Raw genomic sequence first — 25,531 nt, forward strand, 5'->3', positions numbered from 1 at the left:
TAAACCTTGCTTCCATGAGATTTCTGGTCTTTTGAACTTGTATCTCATGTTGCTGATCAGCTAATTCTCTTTGATGATGGAGCAGTGGTTGAAATAAAATCCACAGCTCATCTGTAGTAGGAGCAGATGATGGAGCAGCTCTTGGAGTTGTTGCAGCAGTGGGTGGTACCTTTTGAACTTTCAACAATTGTTGCAGCATTTCTTTGATTTCTGCAACAGAAGCATCCAGTTTGTCAACTCTAGTCATCAATTCTTGGTACATTAAACCATCACCCAACTTAATGGGATCATCTGATTTCCCACTTGCAGTGGTTGTAACAGTGGTTGATTCAGGGAATGTACTCCAAAAATCGTCCACTGATGCCCCTTGGTATTAGTACTGCGGACTTCTTCCTTCAGAATGAGAAACACTTAGTAGTGAACCAGTGAATACTGGATACACGAGAGTTCCTAGAGAAGAAATTGCCTTCAAGGAAGTCTTATTGATGTAACCACTGTCCAAATGCAAACCAGAGGGTTCAGCACTTGTAGTGGCTGCTTCACTTGAACTACCACCAAGAGTTACATGTAAGTCAGGGGGTGTAACCTCCTCAGGTGTTGTTGGTGGGTTAGCAATGACTGATACATCAGACCCAGTCACTTGTTGAGGTATGTTCTCATTGACAGGTGATTGAGAAGGACTGGTTTATGCCTGGTTCAAATGAAGAGCATCCAACAATATTTTTGTTTGTGGGGGAATTGTGGAGGTGAGTGTGGGTGTAGAAAGCGAATTTGCCCCGGGCAGTGGGCTGTGGATGATGGAAGCAAGTGATTCCAGAGCATCATATTGTAGTGTCCCTATTCTTACTACCTGTTCTATTTGAGAAGAAGTAGGAGGAGTTTCAGGCATGGGTTGAGATCTTTCTTCCAACTGCTGTGAGGAAGTAGCAGCAGTGGTTTCTAGGGACATTTGTATTGTCACTGGCAGGTCCTCTGGGATATCAACTTCCAGAGTTGCCTTTTTTGTAGGTTTGGAGGGCTTTTGGATTTTCGTTTGTTTTGGATTTCTGGTGGTTTTAGGTGTGGGTTTCACAGCAGTTGTTTTGCTGCTGTGATCACCTAGAGCAGTGGGCTCAGCAGCAAATACCTGAGGAGCAGTGGTCGCTGCTAAATTCTGCTCAGGAACCTCTGCTTTTGTTTTAGCAGGTGTTGATAATCTTGTAAAAGTTTCAGATTGAAGACCATTTATTTGAAAAGGTTCACCTTGGATAAGTACATGAGCATTATCCTTTGCAAATTTCTTTTGAAAATAGTAGCTCAAGAACCTTGGAAAAAGTAAAAATGATTTTTTTAGAAACATGTTTGACCAAGTCATCAAAGATCTCCTAGGAGTAGTTAAAGTTTTCTCCATGTAAAATAGCATAACCCAGGTATTGGATCTTTAATGGGATTTCATTAAAAGCAGTTGTCTTATTTGAAACACACATCAAGAGGGAATGAAACAAGAACCTTGGGGCAGGAGGAAAACTGCCTTTCTACAAGGTGTCCTTTTTCATTTCCTCAGCATATCCTCTTTCTAAAAAATCTGTTTCGTACTCTATTTTAGGAAATAAAGTTTTACCTTAAAGATCATTCAGTTCAAATACCTCTGATAGAGTCTGTGGTGTGATTTTAACCTTGACACCCTTTATTGAAGAATTAATGGCAATGGCCTTTTTCCCTTGATTTTCAAGTGTGCCATTCTTCCAAAATTCTCTCTGGGTTTTCAGTTAAATCGGTGCATCGACAGTCAACAAAGTTTTGTACTTTGAGGCCGACATGGATTTAATGATGGAATCGAAGGTTTCGGTGGTACCTGGTTTTGTGAGTAGACCCAGATAATTATGAGGAGCTTTGTATGGAATTTCAGTGACCATGGTGATTTTGAAGTGATTGTGAGAGGAAGACGACGATGAAGAATGTGAGTGATTTTGAGAGAAATGGAAGATAACTGCTTTGTGAAAGGAATTTTGAATTCGATTCGACAATGAAAACCCTGTTTGGGGGTTTTAATCAGGGTTTTACAAGGGGAAAAAGTGGCAGCGGTTACAAAAAAGATATGACTGCTATGTACTGTCCACGTGCCAACCCCTGATGAGTAATGGAAGACATTTGTTTTGTGAAACCACTGATGGAACAATAACAGTGGTTGTAACGGTACAACGAGAACAGTGGGTGATTTTAACTACCAGTGGATAGCTTATCAGTGGTTGAAAACACTGATTTTGAACAACAATGATTACCAAGGAAATGAGAGAACAGGGGTTAACTTTCAGCAGTGGACAATCTTTTAAACTGAACAGATGTTGTAACAAAACAGTGGTTATGGCAGACTTTTAAGGATTTATGAAAAATTTCATATTTAACTATTTTTAAGGATGGATTTTTGATTTTCTGAAAATATTTTAATGCTTTTATTCATAGAAAAAACAGGATTTTGCCTGTTATTCCATGTTCAGCATGCCAATCCTAGATATCAAGCTTTCAAAGGTGGATGTGTCTAATGCTTTGGTTAGCACATCTACCAGCTGATCTTTAGTTGGTACATGGTCCAGAGAAATCAAACCTTTTTCATAATAATCCCTCACAAAGTGATGTCTGATATCAATGTGCTTGGTGGTTGAATGGGAAACTGGATTTTGGATGATATTTTCTGTTGCCTGGCTATCCAACATGAGTGGTGTCTTTAGGGCAGTGATACCAAAATCCAGCAACTAATTTTGAAGCCAAAGCAGTTGGGTTGTACAGCTTGCAGCAGCTATATACTCTGCCTCAGCAGTGGATGTTGAAGCACCTGCTTGCTTTTTTGCTTTGCCAAGACACTAAGCAATTGCCTAGGAATTGGCACCCTCCTGAAGTGGATTTCCTTGTTGTGTTACATCCAGCAAAGTCACTATATAAGAAACCTGAAAGCTTGATATTTCCATCAGCTGGATACAAGATACCAAGTGTGGGAGCACCTTTTAAGTATCTGAATATCCTTTTTAGAGCAATAAGGTTTGACTTTCTAGGGGCTGATTGGGATCTTGCATAGACACATGTTGCAAACATGATATTTGGCCTAGATGCAGTTAGGTACAATAAAGACCCAATCATGCTTCTATAAAGAGTTTGATCCACCAAATGATCGTTTTCATCAGATATGACTATTTTATTGGTTGCTATGGGTGTACTGCATGGCTTACAATCATCCATCTCAAATTTCTTTAAAAGTTCTTTGGCATATTTGCCTTGATGGATGAAAGTACCATTTTGCAGTTGCCTTACTTGGAGACCAAGAAAGCACTGGAGTTCATCCATAGCACTCATTTCAAACTCTGCTATCATGAGCTGCCTAAACTCTTCACACATTTTATTACATGTGTGACACCCCAGGAAAAACCAGTGAACGATTAAACTTACCTAGCTTCCTCAGTGAGTGCATACCAAATTTCGGGACGAAATTTCCAATTAGTTGGGGATAATGTGACAACCCGTACTCCAGAACTATGTTACTTGAACGAATACATGATATGTTTTGTGTTACACGGTTGTGTGAGTGATTAAATGTTACATGTTACGTGATTTAATGTGATTGCATATGTTACTACTTGAACGATTAGTGAAACATTTATAAGAACCCACTCGGTCCATATGGTTGGACTCGAGACCATGAGGAAACCCAAGTGGGGGTTTCGGCCCACTTCCCTTCACACGCATATATACACACATTACCTCTAGGGTTTTGGTTTTACAAAACTTAGCAATCAAGAACACACACAAACTCTCCCTCTCGTTCGCAAACACAAGACGGCCGGACATCAACCTCGAATTCGAATCACCTCTACCCGATCGGTTAGTGTTTAATTGTGACCTATTGATTGAATGATTATAAGATCGCATGCTTTGAATAATTCTGTGTTAAATTAAGCTTTGTTCGATCGGCCGAACGTATTATTAACCGGCCGGATATGTGTTAATCTGATATGTTGTTATTTGGATATGCATGTTAACTGGATTGTTAGGATGTTGTTGTTGATCGGCTAGTCAATCGGCCAAACTTGTTTGATTGATCGGTCGGATAGGTTAGTTAATCGGCCACCATGTTACGAAATCGGATTTATTGTTGATGATATTTAATGTTAATGTCTTGTGGATCGGCTGTGATGTTTTGCAAATCAGATTATTAACGTTCATGGAACCGGAACTTAATATGATTAAGTGGTATTATTGTTCATATGGTTAAATTAGGGTTCATAAGAATTTATGTTGTTATTGCCTGTTTGATCGATAATACTTAGTAGGATTCATGAGAAACTGTTAGTTGATTTGAATTATGGAAATTGATAATTGATTGGCATAACTGATTGCATGAAACATGGAAACTGTTACAAGTTGTTAGGCACACGGATTTGCGAGTCGAAACCGAGATTGCGAGTCTTGTTGCGACTCGGAACCCCACACAACAGCATGAGCCGAAACCATGGTTGCGAGTCCCGGTTGCGACTCGTAACCAAACCATGACGAGCCGAGACCAGTCGTTGCGACTCGTAACCCCGTTGCGACTCGAGACCTGACTCGAGACCACCTAGTCTCGAAGGATATGCATCTGTCGAGATCTCCCTTGTTGCGACTCGTAATCTCTGTTGCGAGTCGAGACCATGCACGTACACATAATTGGACTTGCACACTGACACGAGCCCAACTATTTGGGCCGGATAACTGGACTTGTTTGCACCTCGGCTATTTGGACTACTTATCTGATTGGGCTGATAGGTTGGGTGAATATTATTTGGGCCGGGTTATGGTTGGGACGAATACTTAGATTGTTTATCGATACGTGTACGTGTTTACCATGAATCCTTGTATGCTTGCAACGTGGTAACTTATGTGATACATACGTGCGATACTTGAACCGAACCTGACTTACATAATAAACCATGATAGGACGTGGTTGATCATTTACTTGCTACCTGTACTCTTTGTGTATCTGCCGAGCAATCCAAGGTGAGTTCACACAGCCAAGGCATGGGGTTCCCAGGGTGGGAATGGGATTGAATAAACTATACGTACATACTTAGTTAACAGAACATAATGATATGAGTCCTCAGGGTGAGGGTGGTGAATGATAAGATACGGCTAGACTAGTATACCAATTGAACTGATCTTCGCATACACGCCAGGGGTTGGCCGCGATATTATGACTATCATTCGCACACATGCCTTGGAAAGGCCGCGAACTATATACTAAAACTTCGCACACATGCCAGGGTGGCCGCGATACAAATATACATAGTCTAGAATACTTGGGAACTTTCCCCAATCTTCGCATACATGCCGAAATGGCCCGCGATACGAATCAATACTATACATGAACAATGAACGAACTAATACGATGCATGACTAGATAAACAAACGAAATGTTTGCTATACTACTCCATTACTGAACTTATTATCTGTGAACTCGCTCAACTAGTTTGTTGATTATTTGCTGCATGCCTTGCAGGACCTTAGGTACATTATGGAGCTTGCACAGGGAGGAGCAGGTCGTTGTGGGCAAAGGATCTTGAATGATGTTTCAACACTTATGTTAAATCAAACATACTATTGTTTGGATTACTTAAATGCTTCCGCTATACTTAATTACATGTTCAATATGATTGGTGGTTAGGATCCTGGTCATGTCACGCCTCCAAGCGGTGATACTCCGCGTGTGGATTTTGGGGGTGTGACAGATTGGTATCAGAGCCATTGGTTATAGGGAACTAGGTTTTAATGTGGGAAAACGTTTTTATTAAAACCAGACTATAACCAGAACAGTGCTCTCAACGATCCACAACGACGCTTCGCTCCACGTGCAAGACTCGACATCTTAGGTAATAAGGTTTATGTTTATTGCCTGTTTGCTAGAACTGCTTAGAACTTTGCTCGCATTACGTTTAGATACACATGCTTTGATTTCATGAGAACACCTATATGCCCATACTTTTCTGTCATCGCCCTACTCGCGAGCCACTCTTATTTACATTACTTTTACTATGAAGATCATGTCTGGACGAATCAACATGACTCAAGCCCAGCTAGAGGCTCTCGTTCAAGCTCAAGTTGCTGCGGCAGTTGCAGCAGCTCAAGCAGGTCAACACGCGCAGCAGCCTGTCTGCACTTTCAAGAATTTCATGGACTGTCGTCCAAACTCTTTCAGCGGCACAGAAGGAGCGGTTGGACTCCTCCACTGGTTCGAGAAGCTAGAATCAGTATTCGAGATGTGCGAGTGCCCTGAGGCTCGCAAGGTCAAGTTTGCCACCGGCACCTTGGAGGGAATAGCACTAACTTGGTGGAACGCCCAAGTTCAAATCTTAGGGTTGGCAGCTGCTAACGCCACCCCATGGAACGATTTTAAGGAACTCATCAAGCGTGAGTATTGCACGCGTGAAGACATTCACAAGCTGGAAGACGAGCTGTATAATCTGAAAATGATTGGGTCGGAGATCGAAGCGTATACGAAACGGTCAAACGAGCTGGCAGTTCTGTGTCCTACTATGGTGGACCCTCCATACAAGCGCATTGAGTTGTATCTCAAGGGTTTGGCGCCAGAGATTCAGAGCCACGTGACGTCGGCTAACCTCGAAAACATCCAGGAAATCCAACGCCTCGCTCATCGCATCACCGACCAGGCAGTGGATCAGAATAAACTGCCTAAGCGTGTCAACGCTACTGCTACAGTCACTTCAGCTGCTACTACTGCTACACCCAGCGACAACAAACGGAAATGGGATGGGGATTCCGAACAGTCTCAAGCACAGCAGCGCAGGACGAATGACTACCAGAATCCGAGTCAGCAATCATCTGGCAGTCAGGAGCAGGGTGGATACAGGGGAGTACACCCACTATGTAACAAGTGTAACAAGCACCACAGTGGAAGGTGTCGCAAGGAACGTTGCCAGAGATGTTTCAAGATAGGACACGAAGCCAAAGATTGCAGGAGCTCACGACCTGCAAACCAGAATCAGCAACTTCCACCACCAGCTCCTCAGAACCCACAGCAGCAGCAGCCACAGCGTGGAAATCGGGGATGTTTCCAGTGTGGAGCAGAAGGTCATTACAAGCGCGATTGCCCACAGTTGAACCAGAATCAGAACAACAACAATAACCAGGGCAATGGGAACAACAACAACAACAATGGCAACGAGGCAAGGGGTCGAGCTTTCATGCTAGGACAAGGAGACGCTGTTTGAACTCATAACTCGTTTTGGGATTTCCTTTATTATGTCTCTGTTACTCAAACAAAGTTTGGTCTGAACATGAATCGTACTGGGTTTTATGGACTATTTTAATTTACTATACTTTATGTTTGATATGATGGATGGTTTGATATTATTTGAACGCTCCTGCCGTATTTAAGGACCTTATGAACAGGGTGTGCAGACCCTACCTAGACGAGTTCGTCATAGTATTCGTGAAGTCCACTTCTTAGGCCACGTAGTGAGCAAGGATGGAATCCGTGTCGATCCATCCAAGGTAGACTCAACCAGAAACTGGCCTGCATCACGTACTACGGACGGTTTACGCAGGGATTTCTCGAAGATTGCTCAGCCACTTACGCTACTGACACAGAAGGGTGTCACCTATTGCTGGGGAGAGCCCCAGGAGACTGCTTTTCAGCGCGACAAGGTTATCGCTTTCGCTACACGTCAACTTAAGATTCATGAACGCAACTACACGACGCACGATTTAGAGCTGGGAGCTGATGTGTTCGCGCTTAAGATATGGCGACACTACCTGTACGGTACCAGGTGCACGATTTACACCGATCACAGGAGTCTCGAGCATATTCTTGAGCAGAAGGATTTGAACATGCGTCAACGACGATGGGTTGAACTACTTAGCGACTACGAATGCGCCATCAAGTACCATTCAGGCAAGGCCAAGGTTGTGGCGGACGCCCTCAGTCGGAAGGACACCCTACCTCAGCGCGTGCGAGCGCTACAGCTTACGATCCAGACTAGCCTGCCAGCACAGATACGAACTGCTCAGATAGAAGCACGGAAGCCCGAAAACGTCAAGGCTGAATGCCTTACGCGGCTCACGACAACGATTAGGACAGAAGGCAGACGGCGCCTACTATGTAACGGGGCGTATTTAGGTCCCACTTTATGGCGGTCTACGCGAACTTGTGATGGATGAAGCTCACAAGCCTTACCACTCAGTACATCCAGGGTCGGATAGAACGTACTAAGACATCAGCACTACTTATTGGTGGCCTAGTAGGAAGGCCCACATTGCTACATACGTCGGAAAATGCTTGACCTGAGTGAGAGTCAAGGTTGAATACCAGAAACTAACAGGGCCTACTTCAGCAGCTTAAGATACCTCAGTGGAAATGGGAAGAAATTTCCATGGATTTCGTTACAGGCCTACCTCGATCCCAGCATGGGAACGATACCATATGGGTGATCGTGGATCGACTCACCAAGTCTGCACACTTCCTACCGATTAAGGAAACGGACAAGTTCTCCACTCTCGCAGACATCTATCTTAAAGAAGTTGTTTTGAGGCACGGGGTGCCCACGTCCATCATTGCGGGTCGCGATGCACGATTCACGTCAGAACTTTGGCAAGCAATGCACAAACCATCCGACTCACGATTAAACATGAGCGCAGTAGCATACAAGCCGCACCATTCGAGGCATTGTACGGGCGTAGATGCCGGTCACCTCTCTGTTGGGCAGAGGTGGGGAATAGTCAGATCACGGGTCCAGAGATTGTAATGGACGCCACAGAAAAGATTGCACAGATACGACAACGCATGGCGGCAGCACGCGACCGTCAGAAAGCCTACGCGGACAAGCGTAGAAAGCCATTGGAATTTCAGGTCGGGGACCATACGAGATCATAGAACGCATAGGCAGGGTAGCCTATAGATCGAACGTACCAGCTGAACTCGGGGCAGTTCACAATGTCTTTCATGTGTCGAACTTAAAGAAATGCCTATCAGATGAAACCCTCATCACTTCTTTTAAGAACTTACTATCGACGGGCGGTTGCAGTTCGTCGGGGAACCAGTTGAAATCACGGACCGGGATATGAAGGTCCTCAAACACAAGAAAATCCCTCTTGCTCGAGTTCGTTGGAACTCCAAACGTGGCCCAGAGTACACCTGGGAACGCGAAGACAGGATGACAGAAAAGTACCCCCAGTTATTCGAAACCAATGCTACCACTACTGAGGCTGAAGCTACTACTTCGGAATTTCGGGACGAAATTCCAGATCAACGGGGGGAGGATGTGACACCCCAGGAAAAACCAGTGAACGATTAAACTTACCTAGCTTCCTCAGTGAGTGCATACCAAATTTCGGGACGAAATTTCCAATTAGTTGGGGATAATGTGACAACCCGTACTCCAGAACTATGTTACTTGAACGAATACATGATATGTTTTGTGTTACACGGTTGTGTGAGTGATTAAATGTTACATGTTACGTGATTTAATGTGATTGCATATGTTACTACTTGAACGATTAGTGAAACATTTATAAGAACCCACTCGGTCCATATGGTTGGACTCGAGACCATGAGGAAACCCAAGTGGGGGTTTCGGCCCACTTCCCTTCACACGCATATATACACACATTACCTCTAGGGTTTTGGTTTTACAAAACTTAGCAATCAAGAACACACACAAACTCTCCCTCTCGTTCGCAAACACAAGACGGCCGGACATCAACCTCGAATTCGAATCACCTCTACCCGATCGGTTAGTGTTTAATTGTGACCTATTGATTGAATGATTATAAGATCGCATGCTTTGAATAATTCTGTGTTAAATTAAGCTTTGTTCGATCGGCCGAACGTATTATTAACCGGCCGGATATGTGTTAATCTGATATGTTGTTATTTGGATATGCATGTTAACTGGATTGTTAGGATGTTGTTGTTGATCGGCTAGTCAATCGGCCAAACTTGTTTGATTGATCGGTCGGATAGGTTAGTTAATCGGCCACCATGTTACGAAATCGGATTTATTGTTGATGATATTTAATGTTAATGTCTTGTGGATCGGCTGTGATGTTTTGCAAATCAGATTATTAACGTTCATGGAACCGGAACTTAATATGATTAAGTGGTATTATTGTTCATATGGTTAAATTAGGGTTCATAAGAATTTATGTTGTTATTGCCTGTTTGATCGATAATACTTAGTAGGATTCATGAGAAACTGTTAGTTGATTTGAATTATGGAAATTGATAATTGATTGGCATAACTGATTGCATGAAACATGGAAACTGTTACAAGTTGTTAGGCACACGGATTTGCGAGTCGAAACCGAGATTGCGAGTCTTGTTGCGACTCGGAACCCCACACAACAGCATGAGCCGAAACCATGGTTGCGAGTCCCGGTTGCGACTCGTAACCAAACCATGACGAGCCGAGACCAGTCGTTGCGACTCGTAACCCCGTTGCGACTCGAGACCTGACTCGAGACCACCTAGTCTCGAAGGATATGCATCTGTCGAGATCTCCCTTGTTGCGACTCGTAATCTCTGTTGCGAGTCGAGACCATGCACGTACACATAATTGGACTTGCACACTGACACGAGCCCAACTATTTGGGCCGGATAACTGGACTTGTTTGCACCTCGGCTATTTGGACTACTTATCTGATTGGGCTGATAGGTTGGGTGAATATTATTTGGGCCGGGTTATGGTTGGGACGAATACTTAGATTGTTTATCGATACGTGTACGTGTTTACCATGAATCCTTGTATGCTTGCAACGTGGTAACTTATGTGATACATACGTGCGATACTTGAACCGAACCTGACTTACATAATAAACCATGATAGGACGTGGTTGATCATTTACTTGCTACCTGTACTCTTTGTGTATCTGCCGAGCAATCCAAGGTGAGTTCACACAGCCAAGGCATGGGGTTCCCAGGGTGGGAATGGGATTGAATAAACTATACGTACATACTTAGTTAACAGAACATAATGATATGAGTCCTCAGGGTGAGGGTGGTGAATGATAAGATACGGCTAGACTAGTATACCAATTGAACTGATCTTCGCATACACGCCAGGGGTTGGCCGCGATATTATGACTATCATTCGCACACATGCCTTGGAAAGGCCGCGAACTATATACTAAAACTTCGCACACATGCCAGGGTGGCCGCGATACAAATATACATAGTCTAGAATACTTGGGAACTTTCCCCAATCTTCGCATACATGCCGAAATGGCCCGCGATACGAATCAATACTATACATGAACAATGAACGAACTAATACGATGCATGACTAGATAAACAAACGAAATGTTTGCTATACTACTCCATTACTGAACTTATTATCTGTGAACTCGCTCAACTAGTTTGTTGATTATTTGCTGCATGCCTTGCAGGACCTTAGGTACATTATGGAGCTTGCACAGGGAGGAGCAGGTCGTTGTGGGCAAAGGATCTTGAATGATGTTTCAACACTTATGTTAAATCAAACATACTATTGTTTGGATTACTTAAATGCTTCCGCTATACTTAATTACATGTTCAATATGATTGGTGGTTAGGATCCTGGTCATGTCACGCCTCCAAGCGGTGATACTCCGCGTGTGGATTTTGGGGGTGTGACAACATGTGCTTCCAAAGATGATGTCATCCACATAAATTTGGACAATCATCAAGTCTTTACCTCTCCATTTTAAAAACAATGTTTTATCTATTTTACCTCTTGTGAAACCAATAGAGAGAAGAAAGGTGGAAAGAGTTTCATACCAGGCTCTTGGTGCTTGTTTCAAGCCATACAAAGCTTTATTTAGCTTGTAGACATGATCTGGATAAAATGGATCCTCAAAGCCAGGAGATTGACAAACATATACCTCTTCGTGAATCTTACCATAGAGGAAAGCAAATTTGATATCCATTTGAAACACCTTGATGTTGTGGTTGACAGCTGTCACACCCCGATTTCCACGTGTATCACCGGTGGGCCCGGTGGGGGATTACCGTGACGTAGTTGGCAACAATATAGTCAAACCACAATATATAAATGCACAGCGGAAGCATAAAGATAAATATAATTCAACCATTTACTGTAATATCAAATGTATCACAAGTTGTTGAATAGTATCCACAGGAGGGATCAAAATAAATAAAAATATTGTTCAACAGATAAGACATCAAGCTTGCGAGACTTCTTAAGATGCTAAGGAGCTATTGCCAGCCGATTACGTGTAGTACCTGCACTTAATCTTTTTGGGAAAATACGTCAGTTTACACTGGTAAATACATTCAACCGACTCTTTTGTAAAATGTTTATTAAAATTGATTTGAATGCACGAGGCACAAATTCTTTTATAACTTGGGAGAATTATTTAAAATTATAATCTTGTGAATGATTTACATGTTCCTTCTTTGCGTTCAGTAGCCCGGATCTATCCCGGGTTAAAGATCAATAGACACACCACATTGCGTAAAACCGAGGTGGGTAAACCATCGGCTACGTCTTTTAATAGTATAGACATAATACCGGGTGTACGCCTACACCCGACTGTCAAGGTCGTGGCCATTTCTTCGAATGATGCCAAGGATATCCGGGACATGGTCATTAACCCCCCAAAGGCTTTTAAGTAACAAGACTGTTTAAATGAGCCGATCAAATTATTCAATTAACCACCTAAGCGATGGAAGATTTGATGCTCAATCAAGCGGTATTTTATATACCGTAACCCAAGCCCGTATAAGGGAAAATAAGTTAAAAGTATTTACCTTTGCAAGTATTGTCCTTAATCGGTTAAATCACAGATATCTTTTATTGGGGCTCCTATTCTGGAACGAAGGTTTTAAAATAACCTATTAGAATCCTAACGGGTCTTTATATTAGCCGTAGCCTAGACCGGTTAGTTTCGAGGGATAGATACGGTTTAATCGCGTGAAAGGCGAAAACCGAGAATGGAATGTGATTCTGACCCAACAAGTTCGGAGACTTGTTTTACACGGGTTTCATATTCACACTCTGAATCTTGGGGTCAAAATGATATGGTTTGACCCGTATCGGCTAATTTATGTAAACTAGTTACATAAGCCGAACCGTGCGCGCAATAGGCGCAACGGGTAACCGTAGGAGTCCTACACTGTTTTCCTAAGTCAATATACTTTAAAGAGGTTGTGGTATCAGTAGGATACCTTCCATAATGCCCGTAACGAGTTTTAGTTCATTATACGCCCCGTAGGGGTTTTTCGGTCATTTTAAAGACTTTTAAAGGGATTTCTGAGTTCTACAGGAAACCTGAGTTTCCCGATCAGTTTAATAAATCTAAAATATCTTATTTATTATTTAAAATCAGTAGTAACTGGAATCGGGTCAAAAGACCTTGTAGAACTCAAGTTTTGGCCGAAAAGGGCATATTCGGTATTTACCGAACCGTAGCCATAACCGCAGGTTATGAGCAGGTTAAAATTTATTAAAAATCTTTAAAAATCCCAAAATATTATTTTACTACAGTGGGTAAAAGTTTTGGTGACGAAATCTTGGTTTAGGTAGGCGTTATGCTAATTGCGTCGTTTATTACAAAAGTTTCTTATAAATGCGCTATTTAGCATAACTCCCATTATAGACTTCGGATTGGCGTGAAACTTTAGGGACATGCTTAGAATTTAGTAAGCAAGGTTATGGTCCTTTCACGTGTCCGAAATACTCGTTTTATTTTAAAGAGGGCGTTACGGTCAACATTTAAGTAATTAACGGAAATGCGTAAAAGACTCGGACAAACAACGAACCGGTCACAGAGGGTGATACCATCACGTGACCTGGTCCTAAGAAAGTCCTAAGGCATATCTACATTGCACTAAAACGGGTCAGAACTGAAGTCAAAGCAAAAGTCAAACTTTTGCGACATTCGGCTCCGAACCGGGTCAATATATCAAATGGCCGAATCAAACGAGTTTAGACAAGTTTATATACTTAATATCATGTTTTATGAGTGTTCAAACAGGTTTCATATCATCTATATTACAGATTATGCAAGAATCGCAAAAATGACTTTCTGTTGACTTTTTAAGCATACGTTTGACTCGATATTTGAACTAGTTAGAGTGGTGATCAGGGGGAACCCTTTTAGAGGTTTATTACCCACATAAATACAAACACATAACTACTTTTGATTCGAGATATGACTGAGCCATTGTAGACCAATCTCGAAGTCAAACCGTAATTATGACGGTTTGATTTTTAGCTATATACTAAGCAAAAACTAAACCACAAAAGATTAGACAACTTACAGAGGGTTAGTGCATGACTTAGAATGATAGAGTAAAGCTTGAGAGCTCCAAGAATGATCAGAGGTTGAGTTTTGAGGTGTGTTCTAATAGTGAACTATGAATGGCCTTTTATAGCACAAGATTGGCCTCTAGATCATTACAACACACACTACAAATGAGTATGGATGAATGGCAGGTGTCCTAAGGTGCTATGGGTCAAGTAGGGGACGCCCATACCTTTGGGAAACCCATTCTTAAATGTTTTACCGCTTTAAACAGCCAACAGCCAACTTTCTGTCGCTGGGCATCGCTTACGGACCGTATGGCTTGGGCCTTGCGGTCCGTAAGCCTGTGGCGGAGACAAGCTTAATCATTCACCCCTTTACGGTCCGTAAGGCAGGACCCTTGCGGTCCGTAAAGGTTATTTTTAAATCTTTTTCAATCTTTTTGTAATGATTAACAAAATCTTGTAATTAGTAACGAAATCTTTGGTAATTAATAACTTTCTCGTACGAGTTTGATCATAACTTTCTCGTTTTAAAACGGAACTTCGCGGAATTTATACTGTATATTCTAGTGAGCGTATTTTACTGTTACAAGCCTCGGGTACGTCAAAGGGTCACTCAGAGGTATAATTAAACATGTTGACACAGTTAACCCCCGCAACTTGTAATCTCTCACTTTCTTCCGCGTTTCGCTTTCGTACGATCCATGATTTATTCGTTTGAAGGTACGAGCATCGTTTAGGGTTACTATACAGTATACTTACCCTTGTTTGACATTTATAACCCTCGAATTTACACACTTTCAAGGTTTGTCAACATTAGTCCTTTATTAAATATTAAATGCCACGTGTAAACTCAAGACACGTGTCAATACATTATTGGACACAAAATTTCGAGGTGTTACAACAGCAAAGGCTAGAAACAGTCTGATAGCTTCTAATCTTGCTACAGGGGCAAAAGTTTCATCATAATCAATGCCCTCTTCCTGTCCGAAACCTTTAACCACTAGCTTGGCTTTACTCTTGACAACAATGCCCCTTTCATCAGTTTTATTTTTGAAGACCCACTTTGTGCCAATAGGACTTACATTCTCTGGCAGTGGTACAAGCTCCCATACTTGTTGCCTTTTAAACTGTTAGAGCTCCTCTTGCATGGCCTCTACCCAGCTGTTGTCTTTTAGTGCCTCTTGGTACTTGACTGGCTGATGGAGAGATAGAAAACCAGCAAAAAGACAAATGTTTTGGGATTGGCATCTTGTGAGCACCCCTTCATTGATGTTGCCAATGATTTGGTCAGGTGGATGAGACTTCAAGAAGATAAGATCTCCTTTGTATGGAGCAATGGCATTTAATGGTGAGGGCTGCGGATGTGAGTCATCTGAGCTAACCACTGCTGGTGACTTTGATGATCCAACAGTGGCTTCAAATGGAGGTGGAGGAATAGGAGGAACTGGTGAGAAAACATGCTGACTTTGATCCACTGTTTTATCAGCAATGTTTGATGAGATGGAAGCAGGGGTTAATGGACTACTTTGGTCAACAACCGTTGAGGTAGCAGTGGTTGAGCTTTGACAGCTATTTTGAACACCTGCTGCTCTGGAAATGGATTTGAAGGTTTGTTGTGGAATGATCACTTCATACTCATAATCTGATGGAGGATTTTCTGATGTACCTGCATTGTTAGTCTTGACAACAGTATTTTGAAAAGTAAATTTATCAAGATCAAATAGTTCTGCAGGATTTGCAGGGATTTTCATTGAAGAGAATTCATTGAACTTCACATTCAAAGTCTCTTCCACTGTTTTGGTCCTTGTGTTAAACACTTTGTAGGCCTTAGCAGTGGTTGAGTATCCCAAGTGATATCCACTGTCTACTTTGGCTGCAAATTTTGAAATAGAATCTTTTAAGTTCAAAATAAAACATGGGCAGCCAAATACTTTAAAGTACGAGATCAGTGGTTTGATTTTATACAACAGTTCATAGGCAGTCTTTTGATGCCTGGGGTTGATTAAAACTCTGTTTTGGACATAACAAGCAGTGTTTACTGCCTCTGCCCAAAAAGTTAATGGCAAACCTAAATCTGTAAGCATGGTTCTGGCAGCCTCTATCAATGTTCAGTTCTTTCTTTCCACAACCCCAGTTTGTTCTGGTGTTCTTGGAATGTTGTACTGCCTTACAATTCCTTTTGACACACAGAAATCATCCAACTCCCTGTTCCTGAACTCTGTGCCATTGTCACTCCTGAAGACTTTTACTGCCAAGTCAAACTGCTTTTCAACTTGTTTCACAAAATCTTGTAGAATGCCTGCAGTCTCATCTTTGGAATGCAAAAAGTAAGTCCATGTAAACCTAAAAAAGTCATCTATAATAACCAAACAATATCTTTTCTTTTTCAGACTCATGACTTTAACTGGGACAAACAAGTCCATGTGCCGCATTTGAAAACATTGGGTTGTTTTGGACTCTTCAATGGATTTGTAGGAGCTTTTATGTTGTTTTCCTTTTAGGCACGAAACACAATGCCCAGGACAGGTGTAGAGTTTTTAAGGAAGACCTCTTACTACCCTTTTTTTGACAAGGCTGTGATTGTATTGAGATTTGTGTGCCCTAATCTCCTGTGCCATAATTCTGTCTCTTTGTTAGAGGTAGCTGAGAACAAACAAGCATCAGTCCTGGGGCTCTCTTTTGACAAATGAACAACATATACATTGCCACTCCTTTGAGAAACAAGTTGGGTTTTTCCATTTTTTATTATTTGTTCAATCTTTTTGACCATTTCTGGTCCAACAATCCTTTAACAATCCTTTGTGAAAATTGAGCCATAGCCCTTATCACTCATTTGAGAGACACTCAGGAGGTTGAATTTTAGATTGTCTATTAGATTGACATTCTCAAACTTAACATTACCAGATTTTACTATACCAGACCCCATAACTTTTCCTTTACTATTATTGCCAAAGGATATATCACCCCCTCCATGAGTTTTGAAGTCTTGAAGAAGGGCTTTACATCCAGTCATGTGCTTGGAGCCTCTACTATCTACATACCAAAGACTATCTAAGCATGCAGAAGCCAACAGGGCTTTGGATGGGGTCTCAACAGTATCTGTGTTAAGTTCAAATGGATGGACAATGGTTAGGTCAGGGGTTTGGACAATTTTGGTACTGTTTTTCACTAACCACTGTTGGGGGTCTTTCCCAATCAACTGTTGGTAACCAAAGAGATGCCTGTTCACTCTGGTTTAGAAGGCTTTTTGTAAACCTCATAAACATGTGGGACCCTTTGGTATGGTGGTTTACCTTTACCTTTTTGGTACTGGTTTGCAGGTGGTGCATCAGTAACCTGAACATCTCTTTTAATAGAGGTTTGGTTCAACTGTTTTGTAACAGCTATTTGAACTGGCACAAACAGTGGTTGTTTCTTGGTGAACTCAACAGATGATGCTGATGAACTCAAGGATGTTTTTGCAGTGTACTCATTTCTTTTTTCATCAAAGGATTTGAGATACACACATTCCTGAGTTTTGTGGTTTGATTTACCACAGATGGTGCAGCTCTCAGCAGGTGCAATGACACTTGTTTTGTTGATATCATATGCTTTTTGATGAAAACGGTCTTTTGTTAGATGATTCTTCTTTTCACAGAAATCACAAAACAGGTTTCTAACTTTTTCTCTTCTTTTCTTCTTCTCAGACTCCTTAGCAATAGAGTTTTGAACCAATGTTGGGATGTCTTTAAGAGGAATGACCTTTGCTTTAGGAGCTTTTACACCATCAGTGGTTGTGAAGTCCATTGGTTTAAAATTTTCAAGAATGTCACACTCATCAGACCATGTGGGTTTAAATTGGTATTTCTCAATTTCCTCAAAAGTTGAGGACCCCACAGATCTTTCCAAAGTGATTTTTACCAAGTTTGTCAGTTATCTTAACTTCTTGGCCATTCTTGTTTGTTGGAATAATTTCAACAGAACCAGCTTGATTTGCAGCATTGTTTTCAACTTCATCAATTTTTCTAAATCCAATGCCAAATTTCACATTGCTTTCAAGCTGTTTCTCAAGCATCATCTCAAAACCTTTGCAGGATTCCACCCATTTTTCACAAGTGATTTGGGGGGATTCCAACTCCTTTTTGAAAACATGATATTTTCTACCATTGTTTGAAGTTGGTTTTTGGTAATGTTGTGCTCTTCTTTTAAACTGCAGATTTCTTTATCTTTTTTCAGCCAATTTGTTTTTAAGTTCTTTTAAAGACTTCTCAAATTTGACTTCATCAGTTAACACTCTATCCCTAAGGTTTTCATTCACCTCTTTAATGTTAGCAAATGCTATGATGCATTTGTCTGAACACAGATTTTCAAGAACCTGAGATGATGTTGGTGCACTACATCTGTCGACTTCGTCTTGTATCGAGTCTTTCATTGTATTGTATAGATTAGGGCTCGAATTACGAGAAAATATGAAAATGTATGTAATTAGGGTGTAGGTCCGCTTATTCGTACATGTCGTATGTGGGAACCTACTAGGTCCGCTTATGTGTACATGTCGTATGTGGGAACCTACTAGGTCCGCTTATGTGTACATGTCGTATGTGGGAACCTATTAGGTCCGCTTATACGTACATGTCCGTATGTGGGAACCTATCAGGTCCGCTTATACGTACATGTCCATATGTGGGGACCTACATGCACTATAAATACCACATGAGCGGATCTCATTTGTAACTTTGTCAAATTCCATACCGAAGTGCTGCCGGTGTGAAGAACAAGCTGTAAACACTGTCAAATCAATAAAATCGTAGATTAAGTGAAGAACAAGCTATTTCTACCTACGTTTCTTGTTATTCCGCACCTGAAACATAGAAGAACGCCTCTGAACGACTCATTCGGGTCGAATCACGATCCTACAAGTGGTATCAGAGCTTGGGAGGAGGTTTTCTACAGAGAATAGCTGGAATTCATCATCATTTCTTACTTCTACACCTTCTTTCTTCATCAGAACGAGATTTAACAGTCAGAATTCGCTCAAAATTTAACAGGTTGTAGGTAATTGATCATAGTTAAACCCTTGAAAATTTGACACTAAAATTTGGACTAAAAATGGGTGAAATCATCTTCGGACTTAGGTCCGCTTTTTCGAACAAGTAGTAGGTCCGCTCCAAATTGTAGTAGGTTCGCTCCAAATTGTATCAGGTTCGCTCCAAATTGTAGTAGGTCCGCTCCAAATTGCATCACAGGTCCGCTTCAAAGTCTGGTCCGCTCCAAAGACACGTTATCAATAGGTTCGCTTATAAGATCAATCAAGTTCGCTTTTAGTGACAAATTTAAATAGATCCGCTTTTCTGACCAATCAAGTCCACTCATTAGGTCTGCTTTTAAGATCAATCAAGTTCATTTTTAGTGACAAATTTAAATAGATCCGCTTTTCTGACAAAGTTGAAGTCCGCTCGTTGTTGCATGTGATATAACTGAATCACTATTGTCGGATTAAGTGATATTCTTGGCCACTGTGTTGTTAAATCGGAGTTCATAAAGTTGTCAGCCACATTTGACTTCTAATAAACTTCAAACGAAAGGCCCTATCATAAGTGAATATTAATAAACTTCAAATGAAAGGTCCTATCATATTGTAACAACAGGTATATCGGTCAAATAGAATTAATTTTGACAGCCCATCACACATTCTCGTTAACATCAATAAAAAGTTGGACGGCTCTTTAAAGAAATTGATGTGAAATTTGCGGCCCAATCAGAACATATTGTTAACTAATAAAGTTGTCGGCACATGTTTTTAAATTGAAGTGTTCATAATTGCGGCCCATGTGACTTTGTTTTTAAAGGCCCAATCAGTTCTCAAATTAGTGGGGTGTACATAAGTTTGTCAGTTCAATCAGATCATTTGAATAGACAAATTAATTGCTTGTATTGGAAGGCCCAATCACATTTAAAGTTGTAACGTTGTTGTTGGTTCAAGAGAATTAAGTTGTCAGATAGTCAAATAAAGGTCCAATGAGACTTGTTTAAAGAAAAGTTTGTTGGCCACATTTAAACAAGGATATCGATCATATTAAAGTTCATAAAGCGGCACAATAATTGTTCGAGATAACAGGTTATAAAGCGGCCCAATCAGTCTTTGATTATGTGCAAGTGAATTTAGTAATTGGAGTTGTCTGTTTCATCTTTAATTGAATTACTATAAGTGGTCATTATGGTTCAAATATTTTGAAAGGTCCATCAGTTTATATGTAGTGAACCAGTCCAATTGAAAGAAGGACAAGTTGTTTGGAAGTCCAAGTTGTGTTTTTGTGAACCAGGTCATTAAAAGGTCACTTAATCTCAGTCCTGTCCGCTTAAAAGTTTGTTCAAGTTCGTACGGTTTGGAGTTCAAAATTGTTAAAAGTCCATCAGGTCGTTCGAAAGTCCATCAGTTCATACGTAGTGAGTCTGGTCGTTTGATTTTGATCCGGGTCATAGCAGTCCGCACAGTTTGTCAAACTACAGTTCACACAGAATATTCATCAGTTCGAGTGATTCAGTTCGCACGGAGTATCAGTTTGATTCAGTTGCTTTGGTCAGGTGATACAGGTGTGAAACATGGATACCGAGTTCTACAACGCATTTGCAACACCATCTACTCCAGCTGCGATTGCTCAAGCCATGAATTTAGAGAACAAGATGGGAACCACCCAGAAACCCCCGAAATTGATGAGTATCGAAGAATACTACGGGTGGAAAGATCGATTCGAGAACTGGGTTCAGGCAAACCATCTTAGATCATGGGAATGCATCTTGAAGAAATATGTGTTGCCTCGAACAGATTTACAAGTTCTCAAAGAGTTATCTGAGTTCACAGATCAAGAACGGGTGATGTACAAAGCTGAGAAAATGATGATCAGTCTACTGCGACAAGCAATCAAAGAGGATATATTCATTCTGCTACAGCATGACAAAACTGCAAAGTCAATTTGGGATGCACTTAAAGTCAAATTTGAGGGAAGCGAGAACATGATAAAGAGCAAGAAAGCGTTGCTTAAGAAAGAGTTTGATCTTTTCAGTAGTCTACCGGGTGAAGATACAAAGAAGTTGATCGAGAGATACTGTCACCTAGTGCGATCGATGTCGATGTTAAGTATTACAAAAGATCGTGAAGAATGGGTGGACAAGCTTGCCGATGCTTTACCACAGAAAGAGTGGGGAACATATCTGATGATTTTAAAAAACACGGGTGTTTATGATGGGTTAACGATTTCTCAGTTTATCGAAAAGATCGAGAGTCAGGATCTGGAACACAAAAAGATCGCCAGGATGAACAGTCCGAGTGGTCAACAGGATGTGAAAATGTACTATAAAGGTAGCATTCCAGTTCTTGAGTCTGAGAGAAGTCCAAAAATCCAAACTGCATTCAGTGCTGGTGATTCAACGGAAAAAGCAGATCAAAGTTTAAGCAAAGACAGTAGTGGATTCTTATCATTTCCGAGTGTCAATCCTAAAGAATCAAACACAAGTTTTCAGTCTCAGAGTACTTAAACTGGAAATGGTTACGTGATTCAGTGTAACATAGCTCTAAATCTTCCAGAAGGTCAAAGTTTTTCTGAGGATATTGCAAAAGACCACATGGCTCTACTTGGTTCTGTATTGTTATCATATGAGGGTCTTGTAGCTGGTCGGATCGGAAATCCCATGCTCACCAAAGAGGATTATGATCAAATAGACGCTAAAGAGATGGAATTAATGGATATCAAATGGTGTCTTGCAAGTGTTTTTCGACGTGCTGAAAAGTTCAAAACAATTACCGGGAGAAATGACTTTCTTGATGCTCATGTATCTACTTTAGGTTTTGATAAATCTAAAGTTACTTGTTTTCGATGCAGGGAGAAAGGCCATTTCAAACGGGAATGCAAGAACAGAGAAGCTAGTGGTGCTCAGAATCCGTTTGGTAAAGACGATTACTACAAGAAAGCCATTTATCAGCAAGTTGGTCAATCACATGACTCACAGACGGCTCATGGTAGAAAGATTGAAGATTCAAAGAGAGCATGTCTGGTGAACTTCAACTGGAGCAACTACATATCTCCTGATAGCAAAGCCTGTTTAGTTAATCAAGATGATGAACAACTACCTGAAGGTTTCAGCTGGGATATGTTTGTTGATGAAAAAGGAGAACTCAAAGCTTTCATTGCAAAGATTGTCAGAGAACCAGATATGTTTGCTACTTGGATGAAGTCTATTGGTGAGACTGTGAAGAATGAGGATGAAAAGTCCGTTACATCTGATGAAAATTCAGAAAGTGCTGATGAAAGTTTACAGAGTTCAGATGAAAGTGTACAAAATGACGTTGGTTCAGAAAAAGAAGTTGTATTTGATCAAACACCATCAGATTCTGGATTATCAGATGCTGATTCTGAAAAATCTGTACAGTTTGATCGGTCACCAGTTGATAGTAGCAGTGATGATGAGGAAGAGAAACATATCAATATTGCTAAATCTCATCTTTCCCCTGAAAGTTTTCATTTCTATTTTGTAGATCGCATGGAAAAGTTGAAAGCAAAAAGAGCTGCAAAAGAACACATGGAAATGAAGATTGAAAGTGATGCTGAGGAGAATGATAAGACTGAGCTGGTGAGTGAAGAAAAGATGTCTGAAGCTGAGAAGGTGAAAGAAGAAGAAAAGGTGATTGAAGTTGTGAAAACAATCGAGGTTGAGAAGATTGTTGAAGTCGTCAAGCCTTGCACAAAGTGTTTGGAAGCATGTAAGGAATGTGCAGCAAAAGACGACATTATTGCTGAGTATGAGAAGAAGAAGGAGCAGTTACTGTTCAATCTCAACTATGTAAAAGAATCATATGATGTCTTGAACAAAACAATAACTGGTCTCCAAAAGACAAACTCAGAGAGAGAACAAGCACTAACGATGATGAATGTTGTGATGATGACAAAGCAGAAAGCCATCAACTTTTACATCGAAGAAAGTGCTAAATGGAAGCAAGAGTTGGAGACAGAGAAAATCGAGAATGAGAGAATTAGACGATTGTTACAAAGCTATTCTAGTTCTGATTATCTCATTGATCGTATTTACCCAATTGTTGCAGGTATGGAAGCTTTTCAAGACGAGAAGCAAAAGAAAAAGAAAGATTGTGGTAAGAAACCGACTGTTAGCTATAACAAGTGTCCGCCTCCAATTTGGGAAGGGTATTCTCCTAGAAAACCAAACGAGGAGCAACTTGATAAAGCAGTCAATATAAAGCTAAAAACTGACACAACTGACGTTTTACCAGATAACATTGATGTCACGTTTACCTCGTCCGATACCGATCATGGGTCTGAGTTAATTAAAAAGGTGGTCGATCAGGTGTTGGATACTGATGAGGAGTCCGAGTCAAAATCTGAGTCTGGAGGGTCAAATTCGTCAGTCAACAGTCAAAATTCGTCGGTTAAACGGTCTTACAGTAAAGAATTTTTATTATCAAAAGCAAATTTGGATGATGAAACATTTGAAGTTGTATACACTTTAAATGATTCGGACAAATTATACTATGACAACGAATTTCCAATAAGAAGTGTTCGCTTTGACATGATCAAAAAGGTTTTCAAAATGACAGAAATCAATATTTCTGAAATAAAAGATTTAAATCTTACTGAAAAACCTAAAAAGTACACTTCAAGAGTTCAACAACGTCTAAACAAGAAAAAGGGTTACAATTCTGGTTCTGGTTTTCAAAAGAAACCTAACCAAAATCGTAGCTATAAAAAGAAAGGTTTAGGTTTTGTTCCACCAGAAAACTATAAAAATGATAAAAATTCTAAAACAAAAACAGAATTTGTGTCAGGTGGAAGTTCAGATGAGGAACCGAAGAAACCATTCTGGAGACAGTCAAACCAGGAGTTTCTTGCTGAAAAGAAGAGAAATGGAACTGAAGTGTTTTATCAAAGAGAGACTCGTACCTGTTACAGATGCAATGAAGTTGGTCATATTGCATGGAATTGTCAAAATAATGCTAGAACAAAACAGGGAGTTTCTCAGAAATTGAAAGAAAAAATTGTTGATGTTGAACCACCAACCAATAGACTTAAAATTTTTGAAAATTCAACTTATGAGGTTGGTGAGTGTTCGAAAAAGAATTTTTATAAAAAGAAAGAGAATGACAACCAAGTGTGGGTTCCTAAAAAGGTTGATGTGAATGTCGGCGATGAATCTGGTTCCACAAAGCCAGAAGAGCCACAGGTTGAAGTGAAAATTTCAGTGAATGATGAGGAGTTTCCATCACTAAAATTTGAAGAAGTGAAAAAGAAAGTTGGAAAGGTTGATATCTCGAATCAGTTTTATAACAACAAAAAAACAAAGTTTGATGTCGAGAAAACTTTTAATGGAAGTGTAAAGAAAATTTTTGGGAAAATGTTGAACGGGAAAGCAAAGGGGGTTAAAGACTTTTATGCAACTAAAAAGGCAACTTACAACCCCACTGCGCAAGAACTAAAAGCCATCAAGTCTGAAAAGACTTGGATGGAAGTTTGTTTTCCATAAAGTCTTAGGACTACGCCGGAGATCCCAAGTTTGTAATCGTGGATCAGGAATCGGCATCATTCTTGTAAAAGTGGTTTTGTGAAATAGTCCTTCAACCTAGATTGAATATGTGTTGAAATTTTTTACAGATTAAAGGACTACGCCGGAGCTTCCAGGTTCGTAATTGAGAAGCAGGAATCGGCATTTTTCTGACTAATTTGACAAATGGTAAAGAGGTTTCTGTAGATGTCTCATTCCTACAGGAAAACCTACAAGTGGTATTATTTGTTTTACTTACAAGTGGTATTTGTTGGTTATACCTTGAAGAGATTATGTTTACAAGTGATACAGAGGTTTCTGAACTGCAAATGGTAAATCAGGGACATTAAGTTGTACTTGATTTACTATACATATGAGATTGATAAACAAGATGATGAACCATATCCCTATGCTTCACAAGTGGTAAACTTAAAAGTGGTAAAAACAAACTCATTTTCCGGAAAAATCATTTCAATTAAAACAAACTTGAGTGTTTTGAGATCTAAATGAGAAAATGGTGTGTTGAAAGGGGGAGTTCAGATTGTTTATGCCAAGTGAATAGCGATTTGATGCGATTCGATATCAGTTGTCAAGTTTTTGTACAGTTTGTGTTTGTTTTCTATGTTTTCAAATGGGTCAAAAGTCTAGTAGTTTTCAAAATTCCTTTGAAATGTGTTTGCATTTTAGGGGGAGTAGGGAAATTTCAGAAAATCCAAAAACATTTGAAAATTTGAAAA

The sequence above is a fragment of the Helianthus annuus genome, chromosome 15, assembly GCF_002127325.2.
Source record: "Helianthus annuus cultivar XRQ/B chromosome 15, HanXRQr2.0-SUNRISE, whole genome shotgun sequence".
Taxonomy (NCBI): domain Eukaryota; kingdom Viridiplantae; phylum Streptophyta; class Magnoliopsida; order Asterales; family Asteraceae; genus Helianthus; species Helianthus annuus.